The sequence below is a fragment of the Stenella coeruleoalba genome (assembly GCF_951394435.1).
Source record: "Stenella coeruleoalba genome assembly, chromosome: 1".
Lineage (NCBI taxonomy): Eukaryota > Metazoa > Chordata > Mammalia > Artiodactyla > Delphinidae > Stenella > Stenella coeruleoalba.
The window spans coordinates 28,922,825-28,939,567 of NC_137169.1; the positions used below are offsets into that span (position 1 = coordinate 28,922,825).

Genomic DNA, 16,743 nt, shown 5'->3' on the forward strand with positions numbered 1-16,743 from the left:
GTGGGCAGCTGGCCCACCTCAAAGGGACCAGTCAAATGCAGACAGAAGGACACAGAGTTTTGTGCAGGTGCCAACTGGGGTCCCCTGAGACAGACAGCTGGCCCTGGAGCGACTGTTCCCAAAGTGAGGCCTTCTCCCCAAATACCCCTTTCCCCTAAAAGGGAAGGGGACACAGGAGCCAGATTCTAGAAGACGTTAACCTCTTAGACCTGGATTTAAACGAAACAAAAAGGAGTTGCTCCTTTCAGCTCTCTACAGTTCACACCTCGGGAAGGCAGTGTGCTGGAGGTGGGGCGAGGAAAGACACGTACACAGAGGAGCTCCACACACGGAGGGCAGAGGGTCATAGGGATGCCCGGGGAAGGCCAGCTGCCCAATCCCAAGGCCTCTGGCCCACAGTGGGTGCAGGGGCTCAGGGAAAACTTCCCTGAGGAGGTGATACTGGAGTGGGCCAGGCAACAGGCAAGGTCATTCCAGGCAGAGGGGCCTGGGTGAGCAAACGTATGTAGTAAGAAACGGCATGTAAGCAACTAACTCCAAGTAGTCTGTGTCGCTGGAGTGTACAGGGAGTGGTGATAGGTGACCCACAGAGGGGAGCAAAGGCCAGATCTAGGGGACCTGATGGCCACGTCAAGAGTGTAGACTTTACCCTTGCACAGGGGGCTTGGGAAACACTGAACCCTAAGCTTCTATATTTTTTTCTTTTTATAAAAGTAATTGGCATTTCCTGCAGAAACATTAGAAAATACAGACATGCAAAAGTAAGCAAATAAGGTACCCATAATCTTAATATTCAAGCAGACTTTCCTGTGTGTGTGTGTGTGTGTGTGTGTGTGTGTGTGTGTGTGTGCTTAGTTCTCGTTGTACAAAAATTCAGACCACGCTATGATACCATTTCCAAGCCTCCTTTCCTCCCACCTAAAATATATTATGAGGGTGAATTTTATGGTATGTGAAACATATCTCAATAAAGCCGTAAAAAAACAAAACAAAAAAACATTATTAATGTCCTTGCACGGCAATATTCTTTTGTAGCAAGAATTTGTAGCGTCACTTGAAATAGCTACAGTCTCCTTGGTAAGAAGATAGCATGATTTATCAGACCACACCCCTATTCATGGACATCGAGATTCTTCCCACTTTTTATATTTTTTATTAGCAGTTATGCACACACATCTTGGCACACTTGCCTCTCTCCCTCAGGATAAACTCCGAGAAATGGAACTACAGGGTCAAATGGGGCACACATTTTTAAAGGTGTGTGACATACACTGCCAGGTTGCTCTCAGGAAGGCTGTGCCGATTTATATATTGATATCATCAGCAGTGTGAGAGAGTAAGTCCCAGAACCTGCACCAGGAATGAGTATTTTTAAAAGCTGCTGATTTGATGAGTAATAAAAAGTATATCATTGGTTAATTTCATAATTCCTTAATTATTCATGAAGTTGGACTTGTTTTACATGCTTACTAGCTATATGTATTATTTCTTTTATGAATTTCCAGTTCACATTCTTTTTCTATTTTTTTTACTGCTTTGTGTGTATTAGTCTTAGTGATTTTTTAGGAGCTCTTTATATATTAAGGCTATAACTGACAGAGGATGTAGCTTTTCTTAATCTTTTAACTTTTTTTTTAATTAAAAAAGACTAAATGTCTATGTAGTCAAATAGTCTTCTTTTCCTTTAGTTTGTTTTTGCTCTTATGCCTAGAAGGTGTCCCTACTATGATAACAGGTGTGTATTCGCTAGTTAGCTTATAACTTCATATGCTGCCATTCTGGCCCTTATTCTAAACCCCAGGAGACTGACTCCATGCAGTGAACTCGAAAGTAGGAGAGATGGCCTGATGCCCTTCTAGTCCAATCTACCAGGTTTGACTCCCATCAAGCCCTAATTTGTCTTCAGAGCTGTGCCACCGAGGAGCAGACCCATGATTTCATCCTGAGAGTAATTAGGATCAGGTACCTCTGTAGGCCCTGACAGTCCCCAGACAGAGGAGAAGCCATGGTTAGGCTCAGCTGTGACTTCTGCCAAAGAGGCTCATGCCGGAAGTAGATTCAGTCATTCACACAAAAGCAGGGAAGAACACAACTGTTTCTAGAAAAATCCTAAAAAGCTCAGCAGTAATGTGTCTAGAACAGTGTTTCCACTCTTTGCCTGGCTAACTTCTACGCATCCTTCTCAATGTGAATGTCACTTCCTCAGAGAAGCCTTCTTGACATTCCCAACACCAATGGGTCATAGTCTCACTCGGTATCCTGTAATTTTCATTCACAGCACTTTCCATATTTTGTGATTATGTATTTATTTGTGTGCTTATATGCTTAATGTCCTTTCCCCACTAGTAGACTAAAAATCCCTCAGAACTAGAAAAAAAGAAAAAAAATTACATAAAACCATTACCCCCAGTGCCTGGCCCAGCAGATACTCTATGAATGGCTGGACGCCTTCCCTCCAGTTGCTGATGGTTCCTATTGGGTCAGCAGCCCTGTGCTGCAGCTGCCCTGCCCTGGTAGATGGGTTGATTTCATTACCATTCTGGTGCTGTTCTCTGCCTTCCCTGGAGCGCTAAGACTCCTCTCTCTTCCCAGTTCCTAGGAGAGCACCACGTGGTGTCACCGTACCTGTGTAGACGCTGCCTAGGTGCCCACGCACAGGCACGGTCTAGACAGCAGTTTGCCGGGAGCAGCTGCAGCACAGACAGTGAGGGGGCTCAGCCTGACCCCACCCACCCCACTAAGGATTCAACTCAAGCAAATGGCATGGGAGTTGCTCCAAAATGTAGGCAGACAGAAGGATGAGAGCAGATGGGCAGGGAGAGGGAAAAGATGCTGGCAGGTGAAGTGGCAGCAAGGCTGTTTCCCTTCCTGAACATCCCTTCACGCCGCCAGAGCTGGTGAAGGCGATGCAAGCAGTGTGAGGAGGCAGTTCTGGGCAACTGGAAGTTGCTGCGGGCTCGCGGGTGGGATGAGCAAAGACAAGCCCCTCCTGTCCCCCCAAATCATCCTGATGTGTCCCCCTCCAGAGACACACCTTCAAATGGCCCATAGATGCTCCCACGGGGACTGCTCTGAGGGATCCTGGCTTCCCAGTGAGATCTGTGATGTGGAAGCTCTGGCTACCCTGGTTTCAGAAGGGCTTGGGGCCAGGTCCCTCCAGAGATGCTGGTCCTCAGGCTGGGGTGAAGGGCCCTGGCCCAGCCTGGCTAAGGGGAAGCCATCTGCCTGGTGTCTCCTGGGCCCACAGCTCCGCTTGCCAGGAACTCAGCAAGCCTGGTTTAGAAGTCTCTGGAACTTTAAATCTGGCTACTATTCCACGTGCTGTCCTCCCAAGTCAACGCCAGTTTCTTTAGAACCTGGATTCAACAGGAGGCTCAGTGAGGCAACAGTGGGTGTGAGGGGTGAGGCCAGGAGGGAGGCATCCCCGCCCGCAGGCTGCGCTCCTCCACCCTGCAAGCAGGAGATTCCCTTTGCTTGGCCCAACCTGGGGAGCAAGTCGTGGGCCTCTGCTCTGTGTCCACCATCACAGCATGCCCAGAGGAGAGGATGCCGGCCCTACCCTGTCAGTTTGCTGTTAAGGTCATCCTGCCCCAAAGCGGCTGGGCGATGTGAGCCCAGCTCTCCCAGAAGGAAACGAAGGCGGGGCCATCAGCACCACATAAGGTTCTAAGGCCCATCGTGCCCAGTCCGGTGCTGTAGTGTGACAGGGTACAGGACAGTTGGGCAGGGCAGAGCTAGGCAGGGCACCCTATAGCAGGGTATGGTTCAACACGGTAGACATATCACCAACCCCCAAAGGAGGTGGGCTGCAAAGAGAGAGGGTACTGAGGCATTCCCGGCTCAGTCTGAAAGCCTGGCTGTAGCCTGACTGAAGGCTCAGTCTGAAGCCTGGTCAAGGCAAGGAGGGGCCCACTACTCGCACCCAGAAGCATGCCCACAGGCCTCCACACAGGAGGAGACGCGCGGGCCCAGGCGGCAGACACTCACAAGCGCAGAGCCAGCGTGAGCCCCCAGCCCCCAAACACGAGGGGCAGCATGGGGCCTGCACACACGCGCAGAGAGTTCTGCACTCATTCTCGCTGTAGGCTTCCTGCTGCAACCTCGGGGTTCCTGGAGAGATGGGTGACCTTGCAAAGCGAACAAGTGCAGGCAGAGTGCAAGGGCGGTCCCCGCAAGGAGCAAGCAGCAGACCCTGGCCCGGTGCGCTACGTCTGTGTGTGTGTGTGATGACACCACAGCTGGTAGCCACGATTTGTCAGCAGCTTCCAATGCCTGCTAGGAGCCTAAGGACTTGTCCACACTGCAGGGCCAGGCTGAGCTGATGGTGTCAGGATTCAAGCTGTCCCTGTCAGCAGTCCCTATCCCCACCCCCATGTTTCCTGGCTCTGTGAGAACAAAACAAGTAAAAAGGTCCTGAGCTGTGTAGGCCTCTGTCTTCTGGACTTTATCTCTGGTAGTGTCTACCGAAGGCAGGGACCTCGCCCCTCTGTCCAGCCCACCCGGCACGCGGAAATGAGCACAGATGCTCCCACCCATCCCTGGCCTCAGTCCTATCTGACACACAGGAGTTAAGGGTCTGTGTGGCCAGACCCGCACCAGGCCCCAGGAGGGAGGTAGAAAGGGGTCTCTGTCCATAGGACACTCAGGCAGCAGAACGATGTGGTCAGAACAATGCGTCTCGGTCTTTCCCATGCCACAGTACAGACAGAAACATCTGTACAGCACTTGGGGGTGAAAGGCCTGGGGACACCAGCTGTCCTCTGCTTAGCCCAGTCACTCTTGGGCTAAAGGGATCACCATCTTGACCTGTATAACCCATACTGGCTGGGAAGCTCGGAGTCAGAGCAAGGGCTCTGGAGTAAGCCAAACCTGGTTGCAAGCCCAGCACCATGCCATCACTTAACAATGATGAGATCTCAGATGAGATACTTATTCTGTACCTACACAACCCAGAGTACAGCATCCACCTTACAAGGCTGGTCTAAGGATTAAGTGAGATAACCCATGCGAAAGAGCTAGCAAGAGTACCTACTGGCATATCATAGGCCACAATTTGATAAACTGTGCTTTTATTAGCCTAAACACAGTAGCTTTGAATTTTTCTTCCTGCCCAAGGAGAAAGGGATAGTTAGGCACTGACTCGGGGTGGGGGGCAGAAGGAGGACGGTAACCAGACTAAAAGCTTAAGAGATCTTGAACCTGCCATCTGTCTGCTGGCCTGAGACTACAGGCGGGGTGGGGGTGGGGGTGGGTGCCCTGATGGCCAGCCTGAGTAACATGTTCAACTGGGTGTGGGGAGGACAGGAGGCCTGGGGGTTGGCTGAGCTGCTGAGGAGGAAGAGGGGTGCTGGGCAGTACCAGGTATAATTCTGTAGTGGAGGGCAGAGTACAGTTGTTTTGCGGGTCAAGGGGAGGGCCTGTTCTTTCAGGCAGAGGCACGCAGCATCTCATCCTCTTGTTCTGTTCACTGGTTTATGGGGGAGCAGAGGCTGGAGCACCAGCTGGCAACTATCAACTCAAGGCACAGTAAGGGACGGTCCAGGATGATGGGGCCAGACCAAAAGGGTCCTTCATCATGATCAAGTTGGGGGGCAGCGAGGAGTCTGCAACTAAGACCTAGTGCCTCTAGTCCAGGATCTCTTGCAGAGGATTGTGGGAGGGGGACAGAGCACACATACCGGGCTGTAAAACTACTATCAAAGGATACAACTCTGGGTATGTGCATTTGTCAAAATGACTGAACTGTTAAAGGACCTGTGAAATTCACCATGTGTAAATATACCTCAATTAAAAAAAAAAAACAAGCTGCAACCTTAACCAAATAATCAAAGTTATATCACTAAGAACAAACTGACATCATGTCACTCCTGATATGATGCAACCTCAGTTAAGTTATTTATTTGTTTTTTGCCAAAAATGCATAACCTCAATCTGATCATGAGACAAACTAAAATTGAGGGACATTCAACAGAACAGGCCTGTATGCTTCAAAAACATCAATGTCAGATAGTTAAAGAAAGGCTGAAGAACTAGTCTCACTTAACGGAGATTGAAGACGGGACGAGTAAATGAAATGGGTGATCCTGGGAGGAAGAAGTTATACAGAACATGCCTGGACAATTGGCAGAATCTGAATATGGACTGTATATTAGATAATACGATCTTAAATTTCCTGAATTTGAAAACTGCATTGTGGTTATACAGAAGAATGTCCTTGTTCTTAGGTGACAGATGCTAAAGTGCTTATAGGTGAAGGGTCATGATGTTTGCAATTTACTCTCAGGTGCCCGGAGACAGAAGAGAAAGTGCAACCTGCTGGAACCACTCCCAAGACCCTGGAGGAATCTGTTGTCCGGATTTACAGGTTCATAGGGATTTCTTGTGGGTACACAGCTCACAGTGGCAAAATTTGGAATCTCATACTTGTTGGGCGGAGCCAGCCTGGCGCGAACAGGAGTTCAGTTTTGAACGCCCCCGTTTCTCCAGGCCGAACACTGCGCTAAAGGAATGGGGGGAAAAAGAAATGAGGTCTTTGTGCAATCTCCAGGTCTGCCACCTGGTGGCGTCTTTCTATAGCGCGTCTTCTTCACTGGGTTTCTCTCTGCACGCGCTGCAAGATGGTGGGGCACTGCTCTTCACCAGGCTGGTCAGGAAGGATGCAGGAGCAACTCCATCAGAAGACCCCCACCTCAGCTGCCTGTGGAACTGGGGCTGGACAAACATGCCAGCAGGCTACTCTTTCTCCTCTGCTCGGGGACCTGGGCCTGCAGTACCTCCATCTGTCTCTGCTGTGGGGGTCCTCCACTGCTTCCTGTGGTCTTTAAGAAGAAACCCAAACTCCTCAGTGAGCCTGGCCAGACCCAGGCTACCTATCCAGCTTCACTGCCCTTATATGCCCCATAAATCCAGCCACACCAAACGACTCACAGTTCCCTGAGTGCGCCATAAACACGCTTGCCCTGACCTCCTCTCCCTGGTTGGCTGGTCCTTCTCCCTCGGTCCTCACTGGTGTCACCTTCTGCAGCAGGTCCTTTTCTCCTCCGGCTCCCAGAGCACATTCTGTCCACTCCTACCGTGCCGTAGCCATTGTCTGACTCCCCTGTCCCCACCACTCTCCAGGCTGAGCAACCCCAGTTCATCTCTGCTTCCCTGCACCCACCCAGTGCCTGGCAAACTGCTGAATGAGAAAACAGAGAGTGTAGAACTGTCTGTTCTGCACCCAGAAGGCACTAAAGCCCACATTGGGGCAGGGGACACAGAGGACCCATCGAGAAGCCAGGCGCTGGATCGGGACCCAGAAGAAAGTACGGATGGTCCACCAGCCTGTGACAGGAGCCAGACTCCAAGACCAGAGAGACAGGGGGTCACAGCTGTAGGTAACTGGGCTGCAGTGGTGCTGGGAATAGTCTGTCCAGGAAAAGTCCCAGGTCAGAAATGCCTGGATGCCCGGGGCGGGGCGGTTCTGGGCTGATAGCCAGGGGTTGTGCTTAGACAGTGTTGGCTGCGGGAGGGCAACCTCCCCGAGGAATGAAACCCATTCGCAGCATGCCTGCAGCCTCGGACCAACCCCTCACTCACTGGCGAGGGGACAGACCAGCCCCCCTTCTGCTGAGTCCAGCAAAAAAATCTGCTTTCCTGCAGCAAAGTGTGGGAGTGTGTGAGTGACAGCCTGGCCTGCCCCTCACACCAGGGACAGGTCCTCTGGGCCATTCTAGGTTTGTAGTGTGAAGGTCCTTCCGCTGGTCAGAGAAATTCCTGCCACTCGTTTCCCTCAGACCTTCTGGCCCAGCTATGCATTCAGCTGACTACACCTGGAAAGAAACAGCGGGACTGGGGGCGTGAAATCTCAACACACGATGCAGCCAAGACGATCTGTGGTGCCGCAGAGGCTGGGTTACTGAGACCCCCTCCCACCAGACCACAAGGCAGTGTACCCCAGCCCTCCCTGACCCAAGCACTCGGGGAGCCACCCTCACTGCACCTCAATACTCACATGTATGTGCTGCCACTAGTGGCTCAGCTTCCCTACAGGCTTGCTCTTCATCCACAAAGTCAACCCGGGGAACCAAGAGAAATTCGCAGCCCATGGAACCAGGCGTTTCAAACCATGGACCAGCTACCCAAATGCCAGTTGGGAGCGCAAGATGGATTCTGGGGTCAGGTAGGCCTGGGTTCAAACTTCAGCTTCCATCACTCACTAGCTTTACGACCCAGAACTGGTCACCTACCCTCTGTGAGAGTCGTTTACTCTCCATGGGCCTCAGTTTCATCATCTGTAAAAGAGGGGTGTCTCGAGGTCTCTGCTGGATGAAAGGCGAGCGTTCCCCACTCCTTGCTGAGGTAACCTCCCTGGTGACAAGTCTCTCCAGGTGTATACCTTTTAAACTAGCATTTGATGGACACCTACTGCTTGCCAGGAACCGTTCATTCTTAGTGTTTCCTAGATTTTCTTTAATTCTCACAACTTTATAAAGTAAAGATTTCCCCCTTTTTTTGGTCTGCTGACAAGCCAAAGCCTAGAGGCCCTGGCCCAGCTGACTGGGCCAGAGGAGGCTGCCTGTGGCCTGTTCTCTTCTACTCCTGCTGGCTGGCTAGAAGGCGGCTCTGTTTAAGGGCTTTTCCTTTGAGTTTGAATGACAGCCATCCCTGAAGCAGGCATGGACCCTCTCCCTGGGAGCCTGAAGGCCGCAAGCAATCTCCCTAGGAACCCACTGGAAGCCATGTGCTTCCGTGCTCAGGATGGATGCTGGGGGGATGGGGAGGTGGATTCGTAAACCCTCAGCTTTAGCCAGGACTCCCTGATGACAAAGATTCATGCATCTGCTGTCATCTCCACTGTTCCAAAACAGAGTGATGATTTTGTTCATTTTAAAATGCAGGATATGTATAGCTCCAATCTGTCAGGAATACATACCATCACATCCTTCTCTAAACGCTTGCCTTGGGGGTGACAGGTGAACTGGCTGCTACTAACCGGAGCTCCTCTCTTGCCCGGGATGAACCTCACCCCCGGAAGGCTGCTGTGCTGGGTGTGTGGGAGAGTACCTGCAGCGCCAGAGAGGAAGTGACTCAGCCCAGTGGGAAGTGGGAGGGGCGGCCAGACTGAGGGCCCAGTGGCCAGCCTGCTCCCCCTCAGCACATCCGCACCAGGCCCATCTAGAGCTCGGAGGTCCAACTCTAGTCTCCTCCAGAAGGCAAGATTCACACACAAGGAGATTACATAATCAGTGATGTCCCTCTTCACCCCCTGCCCTGAGCAAGCCCCACTGGGCTCCTCCGTGGCCTCCATGAAGGCTGAGGGGAGAGACAGGGAGGGGAGTGGCCCTGAAGACCCCGGGCTGGGAGGATGTATCCCGGAGTGATCCTGGGAGAATTGGCTCCAGGGCTGTGCACACAGAGGTGGACCTGGAGGCCCCTCTGGGGAAAAGAGAAACAGAGTAAGAAACCAGTCCCTGGGACGGGGTAAAGGGCTTCAGCAGCAGCTTTTCTGAGAGCCCGCAGAGAGAATCCAGGGCAGCATCGCCAGCCCTGCCACTAGCTCACCCCTCCCAAGGGCCTCCGGAAGCAGCTGATGTGACAACAAATAACCCGTCACTGTGTGTGGGTGTTGGAAGAGGAAGGGACAGACTTAATAGCTCTTTCTCAGGCTGTGCTGCCCTGGTGTCTCCTATTTAGAGAAGTAGCCAGGGGAAGCGGCCAATACCCTGGCTGGGAGACCTTCCCGGTGGTCCCTCAGCTCTGGGGGGGGGGGGGCCTCCTGCCATGTGCAATGATGGGAGACTGAGTCACTGACAGCCCTCCCCTGTCGTGCCAGCCTGCCCTGCAACAAAGGGGACCCCTTCTCAGCTCAAACCATCAGTTATTGCTCTGTTATTGCTTTGCTCAGTGGGAACAAGGCCCGCCACAGGTCCCTTGTGGAATTCAGGTTCTTTTTGTTTTTAACATTTCCTTATTTATTTGGCTGCACCGGGTCTTAGTTGCGGCACTCGGGATCTTTTTTTTTTTTTTTAAGTTGTGGTATGCGAGAACTTCAGTTGCGGCTTGTGGGATCTAGTTCCCTGACCAGGGATCGAAGCTGGGCCCCCTGCACTGGGAGCGTGGAGCGTTAGCCACTGGACCACCAGGGAAGTCCCGAATTCAGGTTCTTGACACCCAAGATGGCCCAAGTCAGGCAAGGAGAAAGCAGCAAGTGACTAAAGAAGGGTTGGCTGAGCCTGAGAGCACCTTCGTGTCCTACACATGTGTCTCTCTGCTCCACGGGGTCCTCACCCAGAGGAGAGGGACAGTGTTGTACCTGCCCAGGGTTCCCTGAGGACTGAGGGGAGCCAGCGTGTGGGAGGCACTAGGTAAATGTTACGTTTCCTTCCTTCCGCCTCAGATTTCCAGAGCGACAGAGGGGAAAGCCTGGGCCAGGGCCAGGTTCATGTGATTCTCCTTCTTTATATGGTTTTTAACAGCCAAAGTCACTACAATCATCCCGTGAGAAAGGTAATTTGGATTGGGGCCAGCAAACTACCCTTCTTTAACTGCCTCTATCAAAAATGAAATTCAATTAAATTTCACAGCCTTGCGAGTGAACAATACAGTTCACTTTCTGCACTTTTACTGAATGCTGCGGGCTGTGGCTGCTTGGTGGGCAAGATTACAGAGGCAGACAGCAGGCTCTGCCACCTGAGTGGCCCTCAGTGGGCCGTTCAGACAAGTGGACCCACACGAGGGCCTCACCTGCTCTGAGGTGCTGCGGCCAGCCACGAGCCACCCCTGGGTGGGTGACAGCATGCTTGCCTGTGTCTCTCCAGAGGGTGAGCTCCTGGGGGCAGGGCCTGGGGCCTTGATCGCTTCAGAATCCCCTGCCCAGGCCCCACAGGTGTGCAGAAGACAAGGGGAAACCACAGCCAGCAAAGTAGAAGAAAATGCCTTTGCCCCGGGCCCAGCACATCCAGTTCTGGGGATTTATCCTCCAGGTTCACTCACACAAGTTCACCAAGATGAATGTGCTCAACAAGGGTCCCTGGAGAGCCCTGGGTAGCAGGAAAAAACACAAAGACAAAACCACAAATATCAAAACGCACACACATCTCCCCCCGACAGGAAACAATCTAAATGTCCGCCAAGAGAGGACTGGTTCACTCCATCATGGTACGTCCAGACGGGGGACTACTACGCAGCCTTGAAGACTAGGCCCACACCTGCTGGTAGATGAAGGTGTCTAGGATACGTTACATTAAAAAAAGCAAACTGCAGGGGACTTCCCTGGTGGCGCAGTAGTTAAGAAACCGGCTGCCAATGCAGGGGACACGGGTTCGAGCCCTGGTCTGGGAAGATCCCACAAGCCGCAGAGCAACTGAGCCTGTGCACCACAACTACTGAGCCTGTGCTCTAGGGCCCACAAGCCAAAACCACCACTGAGCCCACGTGCTACAACTACTAAAGCCCGCGCTCCTAGAGCCCGTGCTCCACAAGAGAAGCCACCACAATGAGAAGCCCATGCACTGCAATGAAGAGTAGCCCCCGCTCGCTACAACTAGAGAAAGCCTGCGCGCAGCAATGAAGACCCAACGCAGCCATAAATAAATAAATAAATTTATGAAAAAGCAAAAGCAAACTGCAGTACTATTTGTATAAGATGATCCCATTTGGGTAAAAAAAAAAAAAAAAGATGATTATACACACCCTTGAATATGCATAGGAAATTTCTAGAAGAAACTTAACAGTGGATACCTCCAGGTAATAGAACTAGGGGCCCAAAGGAGATGGAGAGTTTTATTTTATATTCTTCTATATTGTTTACCTGTTTCATTGTAGGCTACTATAATAATTTTGAAAAATCTAAAAAAGTTTCTGAGCCCATTAGAATTATTAAGAGTGGTAATGGAATCAGGGGAGGCTGGTCTTAGGGAAGGCACACTTGAGGGAGTATGGCATGTGAATGCCCCGAACGTGTGGGCCTGCATGTTGATGCAAGGCTGCATCAGGAGAGTGGGGGACAGAAGGGACAAACCGCCACTCCAGGTACACTGAAACTCTCTCAGGTAACTTGTAAACTTGCCTGTAAGGAACTTCCTGTTCACCACCCGGTTTCTATAAAGGCTGGGAAGACCATCAAACTGTTCAAACTGGAGACCTGGAAGCTGGTTCATAACACCTCTTCCGGGACACTCAGGCCCACCAGCAAAGAGCTCACCTAGGCCTCACCGGAGCCAGCCCCTGGGTCCTGACTGCGGGCCAGGCACCAGGCCGAACCTGCCACAGACAATAACACCTTGTGTTTAATCCTCATTACTACTTTGGAGGAAACTGGGTTTGGAGATAGGAAGTGATTTCTTCAAGGTCACTCAGCTAGCAAGTGGCAGAACTGGCTTCTGAAGCCAGGTCCGATCTGAGCCTTAAGTGCTGGGCGACATGGCTGAAGGTCTCCTTACCGACTACTCACGGGGCAGGAGGGGAAGGACTTGTCTCCAGGCAGTGGCAGTTTCCATTCTTCTAGGAAAAAAGAAGGGACTGCTTCAGCTTTGTCAAGGTCCCTTCCAGCTCTACGGCTTTATTCCATGTGGCCTGGGCTTCCTGGGGCCAGAGCCTGGCCAGGATGGGGGAATGGGATGGCATGGGCTCTAGGGTCACGCGAGTGTGGGCTGGAAATCCGGCTCTGCCCTTGCTGGCTGAGGGTTCCTTAACCCCTCAGTGTCCGACGGTTCTCTGTAAAACAGAGTCAAGCCCTCCTTCCTTAGATTGTGAGAAGGCCTCAATACATATAGCAGAGTACTTAGCAAAGGACATGGAAGGTGGTGGGGATCCTTCTTTTGCGGCTGGTTTCCTTCCTGTTCCTTCAGGAGGGACCACCTTGGGAGCGGAATTGGAGGAGAACACAGCCATGGAAGTCACACAAACGTGGTAATGCCAGGGGCTCTATGTCTACTACAAAAAGGGGCAGGATTCCTGCTCTTCCAAAGGTGGCAATGCCAGCAGTGGGGCTCCAAAAGTCCCACAGGATTTTGGGCTATGCCAGTCCCAAGGTCTCCCAGGAGGCTTAACCAAGCCTCTCCCCAGAGGCACCTGCTATCCCCTGATCACACCCCAAACCAGCTCTGCCCTAAACCCAAAGACAGGCGCCAGGCACACCAGTCCTGCTCTTGCCGGTTCCCTCTGCCATGTCCAGGCTACTTTCTCTTCCGTCTGGACCCTTGGGTCACGGACTCCCTAAAGCCACAAGATCCTTGGTCTCTTTTGCCAAGGAGGTGATGGTCTGTAAACAGATGTAGAGGGGACAGCTTCATCCTAAATGACAAGGGCCCTTCTCAGTTTCTCTGGTGCTTTCCAACAACTAGAGTTTCTTTGAAACCATCAGACCTGTAGATTGCTGGCCTGTGTAAGCTCTAGGGAACCCCAACTCACACCAAGACAGACTGCCAAGAGCCAGAAAAGGGTGACCGCCACTGGGGTCCTCAGTGCCCCTTGGGAAGAGGGATGTCAACCCAAAAGTGTATCTTTGCTTGCTGAGGGAAAATCAGGCTTCTCCAGTTCATTAAAAGGGGGCCAAGAAATTACTTTAAAAATAATGAACATGAAGGATACTCTTTGAAGCAGCAACTCCTCTTGGAATTTATCCTGCAGATACCTGAGGTGGGAAAAACCACACATACGCAGATAGTCACTTCAGCTTTGTTTGGAGAGCAAAAGGCCGAAAATAACCTAAGTTCATCAGCAGAGAGTCTGTCGAATAAATTACACAAACAATGACACAATATTGCCAGAAATGACCCAGACGTGCATGAGACAAAGTGGAAACATCTCTAAGACAGTAAGTAGATCAAAGCAAGCAACACCATCCTTTCCCTTCTCGGATATTGATTACAGATCCCGAGAGGAGATGCGGGGCTGCTATGGGCCCGGGGCCACCTTCAAGGCCACGGTCTCACCTGAGCAGGTGGAGGAGGAAGAAATGCCCTTGTCTCAGGCCACTTTCTCTTCTACCTTCTTTACACCACACATGCAGGGACAAATCCTGCAAAAATCTCCCCAATTCCAAAGGGCCTGTTTGAAGTCCCATCTACCAGCACATCCCTCTCTGCAGCCCAGTCTGATTCAGGCCTAGCTCTGCACTCCCGTAGAGCTCACGGGGATAAGGGCAGAAAGGCAGCTCCCTCTCACTTCCCTGATGGTTCTGAGTGAGTCCCAGGTGGCCTGGGGCAGACATCTCTCCTTCTGGAGAAGAGGGACTGAGTTGGCTGACCCAGCCTCTGGAGTAAATCCAACCTCAAGGTCTCTTTCTAGATAAGATCTCCCCAGGAGCACTGGGAACGGCCATGTCTCCCCTGAGGGCATGCTGCTGTCCAGGACCCATCACTTGCTGATTCAGTGTGGACGGCACCTGACTGACGGGCTGCCCTTTAGGGCCATCTGAGGGCTGCGGAAGTCACAGAAGTTTTGCAGACTCAGCCACTTGAGTTTCTGAAATACTGAAGAAGTTCACCTTCCTGGGCAAATCTGGGCAGGGGGAAGATGAAGGAAGGGAAGCTGCCCTTTTCCCAGGCGCTGACGCAGGCAAAACCAGAGAGAAGCCTGGCCCGAAGCTGGACAGAGTGTCACAGACTTTGCAACTGACCCTCTCCCATGAGAGGGCTTACTGAATGGAGCTGGCGGATTTCACTGGCCATTATCTTCTGCCGTCTCTACATCTGCGCTATCGTTCACTCTGTCAGCCAAATCGGGAAGCTCGAGGTCACCTGCCATCATTGTTCCTCCCTCAATCATCACTGTCAAACACTCCCGGAGTCCAGTTGATTTCCCCCCAAACAGCTCTGATCTATGCCCTTCCTCCGCATCCCAACTGCCTCTACCCTGATCCAGGCCCCCACCAGCCCTTACTTTGATTACTGCAAAAGCCTCCTACAGAGACTCCAGACTTGTTCTATCCCCAGTCCATCCCCCACCGCCAGCCAGAGGGCTCCTGGCAAGATGCAGGTCTAACGGTGTTTCCTCCCTTAAACCAAAGCATCCCATCACCAACAGAATAGGAAGTTCAAGCATCTTAGCACTGATGCTTGCCTCTCCAGCACGTCCTAAAGCCAGGTCCCTTCACGCCCTGCGCCAGAACCTCTTGTGGTTCCTACAGTGTGCACACACACCAGCCTGCGTCCATGCCTGTGCCTTGCTGCTCCCCTGCCTGGAGTGCTTCATGAACCCTCAGAAAGCTCTATTCATGCTTCAAGATTCAATTTTCATCAGGATCCAGCTCAGGTTCTAAGGGCTCTCCAAAGTTCTCCCCAGTCACCTCCCCAACCCCCAGGAGAATCACTCCTTCCTCTCACTCCATCACATGCTGCACAGACTCCTATGAGACACTCACCAAACTCTATGCAAATGTCAGTTGGTTAGAAGCCTGCCTGGTCCCTGTTAGACCACAAGCTCCGCCAGGGCAGGGCGTGCCTCGCCATTCTCATTCTGCACCTGGCACCCAGCACATCCTCAGCCACGCTTGGGAGCTCATGTGTGTGGAACAGGGGTTCCGGATTTTAAGTCACCACACACATCAATGTGTGCTTCCTGATGGTACTAATTCAAATAACAGACTAGGGTCACTAACAGGGACACACATGGAACAAACTCGAAATACTTTTTCTCCTAGTATACTTTAAAACATGATTTTTTTTTTTCCCTCAGCAGTCCTACTTCTATTTTAAAAAATGGTTCTTTTAAAGAGCTGAGCTGAATCATCTGCATGGCTCCCATACAGACTCGGTAAATTCCCCACAGATTTCTTTTTTGGAGAGAATACAATAAAATTCTGTGGTCTTGTGATCCCTCAGGACATTTCTGACAGCTCAATGGGACACAGTTTTAGTTGCCATTAACTGCTTCAACTAATTCTTAGAAGTCCTTTCCTGCAGCCTGCAGCAGCAGCTAACATTTACCAAGCATTTCTTACTCAGTGTGCGCTAAACGCCCAACCTGCAACATCTTACTGAATCCTCACAACTGCCCTCAGACGAGAAAGCTGGGAACCGAAGAATAAGTAACCTCTACTGACTGGCAGGGCTGGGATCTGAACTGAGATTCTGTCTGACAGCAGAACCAAATAGGCTCTTAGCCACTACAATCTGCTGCCTTTTCCCAAAAGGCCAAATTAAAAGCCCCAGGGAGCAACTGACCTTACAACTGACCTGAGAGGACAGCCTCACCAGCCCAGCTGCTCGAGTGACCTGCAATCTCAGGAAGAGAGGGGCACATGTGCCAGGCACTTCTGGGGCAAGCAGAGCTGCCCAGGGCAATGCAGGGAGCTTGTCACCTGCCACCAGTTGCATGCAGTGCTGTCTCGGCAAAGATCCCCCACCCCACGCCATCTCTCTTCTCTCAGAGGCCTGCAGTAGCCTCTGAAGAGGTCTCCAGTGCTTTAATCTCTCCTCTCTTCTCCCTTCCCTCCTGCTGAGGCTCCAGAGAGAGCATTCTAAAACACAAGTCTAATCACGACACTCCTCTGCTTAAAACCTCTTCACTTGCTCCCCACTGCCCTTGGTACAAAGTCCCAAATTGTTAATGTGGCATTCCCCTGTCAACCTGTACTGCTTCACCTGGCACCAGGTTGCCTTTCATACCACCATACTGAACAATGTGAGGTTTCTGGAAAAACTCTGAGTTGACATGTCTAAGTGAAGTACCTTGCCCCTTTGTTCTCACCTGGCTGAGCCTTCCCATCCTTCTAGACACAGCTCCAGCATCATCACTGCTTCCAAGCCTCCCCAAAAC

General features: G+C 51.7%; 1 protein-coding gene across 7 annotated transcripts in view; it reads right to left on the reverse strand.

Annotated features, from left to right (window-relative positions):
* STK40 (serine/threonine kinase 40) overlaps nt 1-16,743 on the reverse strand; it is a 38,649-nt gene that overhangs the window by 19,927 nt on the left and 1,979 nt on the right. Inside the window, exons 1-2 of one of the 7 annotated variants that reach the window (XM_079933598.1) lie at nt 12,423-12,484; nt 8,915-9,045 (exon numbers count right to left, since the gene is read on the reverse strand). The exons of 3 other annotated variants lie outside the window; for them this stretch is intronic. The gene's annotated coding sequence lies outside the window, so the exon portion shown is untranslated. Of the gene's footprint in view, nt 1-8,228; nt 8,254-8,914; nt 9,046-12,422; nt 12,485-16,743 lie in introns of those variants that run through there. 3 more of the 7 variants (XM_079933597.1, XM_079933600.1, XM_079933601.1) reach the window with 3 other exon arrangements.